Genomic DNA, 9,550 nt, shown 5'->3' with positions numbered 1-9,550 from the left:
AACAACCACATCTTCATAATCAATTTCGACGTCTACATCCGTTGAGGACTCCTCCTTTCTGTGTCCCCTCTTCTTTTTCTGTTGAGTTTCCACCTTTCCTTTCTTGGTGTCTCCTCTTGAAGTTTGGCCTGATTTCTGCCCAGTTTTTCCAGCTCCCGTGGACTTTGTAGCCGTTTTGGACGATCTTGTCTTCGGCTTTTCATCTTCCGAATCTTCTTCAAATGATTCGTCATCTTCTTCAGAGTCGTCTGAATCCCGAGGTGGAAACATTGAGGACAGTTCACGTCTTTACACGGCTTATGTTCGGCTCCTTTGACGATCTCGAAAACTGTGGCCAGAGATCGTTTAGGGTTATCTTCATCAACCGGTTCATCTTCCGACTCTGGTTCATCATCTTCGTCATCTAGATCGTCATCTCCTCCTTCGGGAGCTCCGTCATCTTCCATTTCCTCGTCAGCTTCTCCGGCAGGACCTTCCTGTGCCGCGAGCTGAGCCTGAGCTTGAGCTTGCTGTTGTTTGGCGAGCTGTTCGTTTGCAGCTTTGATGTGTTCCGGAGGTGTAATATCCCAGTATAGCGGTGTTTTTCGGTGATCATAACAGGCTGTTCGGAGCGTTCCATCGTCGTGGTTATATGTCAATCGAATGAAGGCTTGATCCGCTTCCGCGCGCTGTTGCATCAGACTAAGCACCGCTGCTGTCAATGCTACCGCGTTATTCTTCACCTCGGGTGGTAACATTTTGTATAGTGCTTTAAGGGTTTTTCTTGATTCCTTGTCAGCATGTTCTTTGTCTTCCTTCGATATGCACATCGGTGCGAAGGGAATCGGATCTCCCGATAAGGGATCGACAATTTCCACTATCGCTATTCCCGATACATCAACTGCGTATTCATATCCGATTGTAAACAGTCTGCAGACTGGCTCAGTATACAGGTACACTGTATCGTAATCGGGTTTTCGTTTTTTCTTCCCGCCTGTATCTTCCTCTTCAGGTTTTAACGTTTTTCTTTCAACCGCCAATATCCGTCCTTCGGTTGTGTACGTATATAACATGTGGTCCTCATTCGTGCCCACTCGTATATGAATCCAGGCGTCCTCTTCTTTCGCCTTTTTCGCTATCAGCTCTTTCATCATTCGGATGAGAATTCGAGGGTTTCTACGATCCACCTCATTCGGGATAGCTATTAAGGCCGCTTCCGCCTGTTCCCGTGATGCCGTATTGATCATTTTCTTCAACTCTTTATTTCCCCTATCCGCGCAAGATGGGATCTCCTGGTTCGTGTTTTTATCCACTAGTCGAGCGGAAACTTTCTTTTCCTGTCCATCTGTTCCAGGGAAGGTTACCAAGTATGCTTTGACTGGTGGAATCTCTGTTGCAGGTATCGGTTGACTGGGTGCCACTGGTAGTGGTGGGATCGGCTGAGTTGGAGGTGGTACCGATGGTTGATGAGCCTTCTTGGCCACCGGTACAACTGGTACGGGCATTTCCTGTACCTGCGGTGGTTCCTTACTCACCGTAGGCTTTTTCGCCTTTTGACCAGTTGCGTCTCCTGATTTCGGACTTTTCGTCACCGATCTCGCACGTTTTGACGTGCTATAGCTAGATGATTCTGCTGTCGAGCTGGTCCGTGATCTCGTGCGCTGTTTCAAAGCTTCATCGAGTTTCTTCTTTTCTGCCATTATTTCTTCATCTGTCATCTCTTCAACAGTTTTTGCCAATGATGTCCCCGCTTTTTCCTTTGATGAAGTCGGTGCGACATCTACCGATCGGGATCTTTCTTCTGGATATTTCCTAATGAAGCGGAGGATCTTTTCCACCATATCCGGCCAGTCTCGATGTACTAAGGCTGGATGACACTTTTTCATCGTTACGATTTGAATCCCGATTTCCTTTCGTTTCTGAATAAGAACCGCTGTCTTCTCTTTAAGTGCCTCGTGTGTGGGATGTGACATCCCTGCCACTGACATCAATTTTCCGTAGAACGCATGTTCGTCATCGACGCGTTCGTGCATCCGATAAAAATCGTGGCAGATTCGGTTGAAATCATGTATGACTCACCTGTGTTCTTCCGCAATCGTTTCGTTTTCGCCCACAATCACGTTCAGGCGGTCATCGTCTTCTCGTATATTGACCGTCAATCGTGGGGAGTATTCCGACACTGAGGGTTCGCCTGGAGGAGTCTTCGGTAATCCTTCCAATTGTGGTCCCAACGAAGGCAACACCCCTCTCAATCGAGGTGATTCAAATCGGTTTCCTCGTCCATATGATCTCCCTCCTCTTTTATGTGGGGATGTGCCTCCTCGATCAAATCGTCGATGTGGGCGTGGTAATACGGATATGCCAAATGGTCCTGGCGCCGTTGCGGTCCAGTCCGGAAATAATGGCGGTAGGTTTAGACCTCCTTGGGACATGGATGGGGCAGGCGACGTTCCGCCACATCCCCCGTATACTGATCTGGGTGAAGTTCCACCGATACCTGGTGTTCGGACTGGGGACATGCCGCTAAATCCTCCGTGTCCGCCAGGTACTACCGGTATCCCGCCAAATCCGGGTAATCGTACCGGTTGTGTCGGTACCATTCCGACAGGAAAATTCGATGTCACCTGCCGTGGTGGTGGCATCATCATTGCCGGCGGTCCCATCATTACTTGCGATGATCCGTGTACTGGGAACTGTTGTCCCGAGAAAGGAATGTTTTGTCCTGGAAACTGGGGTGGTCCGACATTTGAGCCGTAGTGATCCGACACCCAGTTCTGCGTATTCTGGTAACTCGTTGGGTCCTGCTGGTGTGGGTAAAGGCTGTGCCTCCCAAATAGACTGGCTGATTCGATATCCCTGGCTCGTTTTGCACCGTTCCTGCAGACGAGTTCGATTCATCTCCAAAGTACGGATTATAACCCTGATCACCTTCCATTCTTATCGGTGCTTTTAACGGGTTTCCAATGCTTTCAGAATCAGAATTATCTGAATTCTGCCGTTCCAATCGTTCCATCAACTTTTAATACCTGTTTGAATAATGAAAACGATATCTGTTAGCCGGTTTACGACGAATCACTTTTACACCTTCCCAACTCCCGTTCTTAATATCGTAAACGCCCATAAGCCTTATTTTTGGGTTAATATCCCTGCGTCCTTTAGTTATCCGATCAAAGAGTTCTTTGTCGGCGGCGTCTTCCTCTTCTCCTTTACTTGTGAGGATTTCCGTGGGAGTGGGTCGTGACTTCTTTTTTTTCACCTTTCTTAGCTCGATGGCAGCGGCAATGTCACGCCCCAGTTGGGCTGGGCGGCTGTTGCTTTCGCTGTCTCGAGCTGTTTTACCCGCTGATCATTAGCGATGCGTGGTTTGGAAGAAGCACGATATGCTTCTACAGCCACATTCGGCTGATTTTCCTCGGTAGTAGAGCTTTTCAAATTACGCTCTGTTTGTTCAGCGACCTTCCGCTGATCACTTTCGGTAGCAGTGCGTGGTTCGAAAAGGGACTGTTCCAAGTCTTTTTGAGAAGTACGCTCTGGTACTCCACCCTCGTTTATGAGTTTTTCGGCTAGATTTCCGGCTTCCGCATTCAACCTTAATGTGACTGCTGTTTCAAAGTCCTTTTCCTCTTTTCGAGGTCTACCTCTTCGCTTTTTCGGCTGAACTTCCTTCACATCTCCCGACACTTCGGTTTCAGAGCGTGGTTCGAAAGAAGCGGGCTCTACTACATCATTTTCCGCATTGGGTAGCAGAGGAGGTTTGGGAGAAGGGCGTTCCGGTACAGCTCCTTTGCGCTTCTGGTCCCCCGATAACGGTGGGTGCCATGGTTTCAGTCGATCTATGGAAACGACTTTCAACTCCGCTTCCTTTATCGGGTTCTGTTCAATAACTTCTACTTCGTTTGCTCGTGGGAAGCTGAGAATTTTCCACACTTTATCGTATTTCGCTTTAAAGTCCGATTGGTTTTCCTTCTTTCCCTGTTTGGTGTCCTTCGGAAGTCGTATAAGTATCATGTCGCCCACTTTGAAGTTCGGTTCCGACTTCTTTTTATTATAGATTTCTGCGTTCTTCTCATACGCATCTTTTATATTGCACTTGGCTACTTCTTCGGCGAAAGTCAAATTCTTTTTCATGGTCTCCACCCATTCATCTGGAGTACCATAATCGTCTGGTAAGTTCGTTCTGGTCACCACATCCTCTGGCATGGTCATCTCTCTTCCATGCAGCATGTAATATGCTGAATATCCGGTTGTGACATGTACGGCTCTGTTCATCCCTGAGACCACATATGGCAGATACTTGTTAGATTTCCGTTCATTTCCTGCCTTCATGTACTGTGCTAGACCATCTCCGATGATCTGCATCCGCTTTTCGACTTGGCCCTGGCCTTCTGGGTGGTATGCCGTTCCGAACGTGTGTTTTATTTTGAACACGTTGGTGACTTTCGATAGGACTTCCGCTGTGAAGTGTCTGCCACGATCCGTATGCAGGATATGCGGAGCTCCATGTACCAATATCACATGTTTGACGAAGACTTTGGCGAACTCCTTCGCTGTCGCCGTCTTCATTGGTACTGCTATCACGTATTTTGTCAGCTGATCGATGAAAACCGCAATATACTTGTATCCACGCTTCTTTGTCGGTAATAATGGCCCTTTAAGGTCGGCGTATACTCGGAAGAAAGGATGTCCCGCTTTGATCTCCTGCAACTTGCCAGGTGGACACTTCCGTGGTGTCTTGTGGAACTGACATCCTTGACATGCGAGTATATAATTTTTGACGTCCGTACTCATTCTGTCCCAATAGTATCGCAGTCTGATAGCTGCCAGCGTCTTTTCAAATCCAAGATGGCCTGCTGCTTTCTCATCATGGAGTGCATGGATGATTGCTCTTCTCATTGACAGTGGTACAACGTATGTCCTTTCGAGTCTGCCTTTATTATCTTTTACCCGATATAAGATTCCGTTCCATAACTGGTAGTGGACTTCGAATTTTGATCTCGTTTCTGCATCCGGTAGGTGTTCCAATTCATCGATGATCATCGCAAGGTGAGGGTCTTTCAGCTGCTTATTCCGCAATTGTAGATTCGAATCATCTACCTCCTCCTCATCTCCTTGCAAATTTACAATGCGCACTGTTGCAGTGCTGAGCTCGTTCCAATCAGAGATGACTTTGCATCTTGGCAGCTTATTATATCGATTTGTCGGCTTTTTCGGGAACTTCAGCAGCTTTATTGGGCACTCATTTAATGCCTGCGCAACTTTATCTTGTTCCCAGAGATCATCTCGATCTTTACTTCGCTCGCTAGGCTCAGCTCTCTGAGCTGCCGAGTCAGGTCCGAATCGTGCCGGGTTAGGTCCAACCCCGCTTTTAAGCTGGTTGACGTTGATCAATGTCTCAGCCGGCTCTTTCGCCGTAACTGAGTTGATCTTTATTCGCTTTTCTCTTTCTTCGGCCATCTGAACGAACAGCTGCCAAACTTCGATCGCTGGTTCCTTTATGTCATATTCTTTTTTGATGTCCTCGAAGTTCGGGATTTCATCGATTTCCTCATCATGGCATGTCGGACCTTCGATAGGTGCTCTCGATAAAGCATCCGCGTTATCGCAGTACTTTCCGGGTTTGTACTCGATCTTGAACTGATGGCCTTGTAATGCCATCGCCTATCTTGTTAATCTCGGATTCATGCCAACTTTGTTCGTTTCCGATCTTAGCAAATTCGTCAGTGCCTGATGGTCAGTTCGTACGGTGAACTCGGAGTAATCGATATATGGTTTAAACTTTCTGACGGCGAATACGACCGCCAGACATTCCCATTCGGTTACACCGTAATTTCGTTCAGCTCCATGTAAGACGCGGCTCGCATAGGCAATTGGATGACCTTCTTGTGATAGAACTGCTCCAATTCCTTCTTTGCTCGCGTCGCATTCGATAACTGTCGGTTTAGCTGGATCAAACTTTGCCAGCACCGGACCTTCACATAGCAGCTTTTTCAAGTTCTCAAACTCCTTCGTGTGAACTTCTGTCCTGTCTTTTCTGACGTGTTTATCGTTGCGCAACAGCTCATATAAATGGCAGGTGTGCTGTGCATAGCCAGCTATGAACTTCCGATAGTAGTTCGCCAATCCAAGGAACGATCTCAGCTGTCGTTCAGTCTGAGGTCGTTTGAACTCCGATACTGCGGTGATCTTTTCAGGATCCATTCGAACTCCATTTTCACTGAGTATATGACCCAGGAATCCCATCTCCTGCATTCCGAATTCACATTTCGTCGGTTTAATGGTGAAACCTGCTTCAACCAAACTTTGAAGTACGTTCCTCATATTTTGCATGAAAATCTCCCAAGTCTTTCCAGCAAAAATGACATCATCGATGTATCCAAAGACGCAGCCCTTTTGCTTCGCTTTGGATAAAACTCTGTCCATGCAGAGTTGAAACGTTGCCGGTCCGTTACAGACTCCGAACGGCATCCTTTTGAACCGATACATGCCATCTTGAGTCACAAATGTCGTTTTATTAATCGACTCCGGATCCATGGGAATCTGCCAGAATCCACTTTGCAGGTCCATTTTCCCATAGTATTTGTTGCCTGCACATGCATCCAGCAACTCATCCGGGTTCGGTAACGGGTAGTTATTTTTCTTCGTTAGATTGTTCAGCATGATGTAATTGACGCAGAATCTGGTGCCCATTGTCCCGTCACCGTTCTTTTTCGCTGCCAGCACGACTGGGAAACTCCAGTCGGCATCTGATGGCTCGATGACGTCCTGCGCCAGCATCTCTTCGATGTGCTTTGTTATGAACTCTCGACCTGTCCAGCTGGTTCTGGCGGGATTGCACTTTACCGGTTTCGCATCTCCCGTATCAATCACGTGGGTGATCCCTTTGACATCTCCGTACGGTTTCTTTGATGTCGGCAACACCTTTCAGAACTCCCAGAATGCGTTGTAGACGTCATTTTTCTGCTCCCGTGTCAGATCAGGTCCGAGTTTCAAGTTTCCGATGATCTTTGTCAGTTCAGCTTTCGTTACATCATCAACTGTCGGATCAGAGAGCACGTTTTTTACTGTGCCGCTATTGACCTGGACGTTCTCCATATGATCATACGGCTCCACGTATCCAAGGAACTGCCCCTTTTTGACAACTTGCCGTTTGATGCTGTGATTAGCGATGACCAGATCAAAGTGCTTTCCTTTGTGATCTGTCACTCCTGCTAGCGGTTGGACATCTGTTTCCACCTGGAAAACGGGTGTGAACATCAGCTTTTCATTAGCTGGTACAAATCGACTCATCTTGACTTTGACGCGTGTGCACACAGATGGTTTTAGGAAGATCCGTTGATCGCTGTAGACTCTGATGGTCTCTCGGTTTAATCTCATCCGTTGCACCTTCGTTCTTCGCACTTTGATCTCCTGCTCCTATTCTTCATCGACCTCATCATCTTCATCGAGATCGAGCAGGTCCTCTTGTTCTGAGAGATCGTTTACTCCAGAATCTTCTGAGGTCGTTGAGTTGTCACTTGAACTCGTCCAGTCTGAATCTGAGTTGCTGCTCTCGTCATCTTTTGCAGCACTCTGCTCAAGTGGTCGCTCATCAGCTCTTTCTTCAGATGAGAGGTCATCTTCATCACCTCGTAAATCGCTAAGTTTTTTCGCTTTTACATTTTTGGGCAGAGGTTTGCCCGTTTCCATTGTTTTTCTTCCATATTTAGCTGCGATTCTCGGGTGACTTCGTGTTACTCGTATCTTCGCCGATGACCTTCGTTCATCTGAGGTGGACCTCCCATTGTCCGGAGCTGCTCCTTCCAGCTCATCGATCTCCTTGAGGCTCATTAATCGGCTTTTCTCGATCGGTGGACCTTCCTCACCGTTATCGAGTGTCTCCTCGTCCTCTTTTGCCTTTGTTACTGGGTCTTGTTGACCATCCGAGATCTTTTTGAGCTCCTCGTTAAACTTTTCCCACATCTTTCCTCTTTCCGTTAACATTTGTGCGATTTCAAATGCTGTTGGCGATCGTTCTTCAGTTGCGTTAGATTCCTGTTCAGCTGGTTCTGTAGGCAAGTCCTCTTTGTGCGCCTCTTTTGCAGGCTCTTCATCTGCCTTATCTTTGTGAGCCGTTTCGTAACCTTTAGGTCGTTTGGGACCAACAAAGACGCAATTCGCCATCAGCTCTTCGGTGACCCAGTCATCACTTGGAATCGTTTCGTACATGCACCACGTGTCACCGCCCCGCTCTGGGTATTCAACTCCGTCAGCATCTGGTGCAAAAGTCACCTTCTTCTTTGTCATAAAACCCGCTTCCCTTCTTTTGCGAGTTACATGTAACTCCCGCATTTCCTTAACGTCAAATGTGGGGATTTCGTCTTCGAACTTTTTCCAATACGTTTCGAATATCTCCGAGTCGTCGTGGTGAAGTGCCTTGCAGAATTGCTCGACTGACTCATAAACAGGTGTGCCAAGTCCTGATGGGAAGTTAATCGTTTTCCCTTGGCCTCTGTACATATGGTTGATGCGGAAGTCCCAGAACAATTCAATTCTCGCATTTTCCCATAACTGGATCTCTTCGTTCATTTCTTCGGTTTCAATTTCAAGTTTCCGTTTTGACAATATTACCTCATGAGGGTCTTGGATTCCATTATCCACACATCGTTACCAGTATTGCAACCATTTTCCTCTTCCATATATGAAGTTTTTGACGCATGATAACCACGTTCGGTATCTGTTCCAATGATATCGTTCGATGTGTGGGTTACACATGCTCATGGTCCGTAAGATACTTCGCACTTCTTTCAGGACGTGACTTTTAAGGTCTGCTATCACTGCATCACATTTGGGCCGTTCTGATAGGTCATCTTGGGATGCGATCCGGTTACACTTAGTGCATTCCCACTGCGGTTGAATTCTGCGCGGATCTTCGTAATAACCATGGTGACAACTCCCGGCTCTTTCTTCTGGGGTTAAAATTCTATCCGCTGGTTGTGTGACCAATACTTCGTTTCGTTTTGTGGCGTTTTGCACACATTCAATAAGTGTCACACTTGCTCCATCTGAGGATATTTCAATGACCTCCATTCCCGCTTTCTTCTGGTGGCCTTTCAATTGTTCAATTGCTTTGTCGCGGATTTCGCTCGCGAACATCTGTTCCTCTTCAGTTATTCGTTTTAATATCTCCATTGGGACTTCCATCTTTTTCTTTGTCCGGATTTTAACGCTTTTCACTCCCAGTGGGCTACCTGCTCTGATTGCAATTAAATTAAATTAAATTAAAGTGCCTCTGGTACTGGGATAGGCTTTGACCACTCCAAGTCCGGTACGAGAGCTCGTTTGGCTTCAACAGCGGCTTCTTTTTGTGTAGCTGTGATCTGCTCCAGCGTCAAAAGAGTTTCATCTTTTGTTCCCAGTGCCTCTGGTACTGGGATAGCTCCTTCACTAGCTCCTTTTTGATCATCTTTCGTCGTTTCCCGTGCCTCTGGTACTGGGATAACGACGTTTGCCCGTTCTGTCGGTTTAACTGATGATCTCCCCAACTTGGTAGAGATCTCCCGCTGGATAGCTGTCATCCGTTCAACTATTGACG

This window comes from Paramacrobiotus metropolitanus, unplaced genomic scaffold (assembly GCF_019649055.1).
Source record: "Paramacrobiotus metropolitanus isolate TYO unplaced genomic scaffold, Prichtersi_v1.0 Parri_scaffold0000058, whole genome shotgun sequence".
NCBI classification, from domain to species: Eukaryota; Metazoa; Tardigrada; class Eutardigrada; order Parachela; family Macrobiotidae; genus Paramacrobiotus; species Paramacrobiotus metropolitanus.
Note: the sequence above shows the minus strand (reverse complement) of the source record.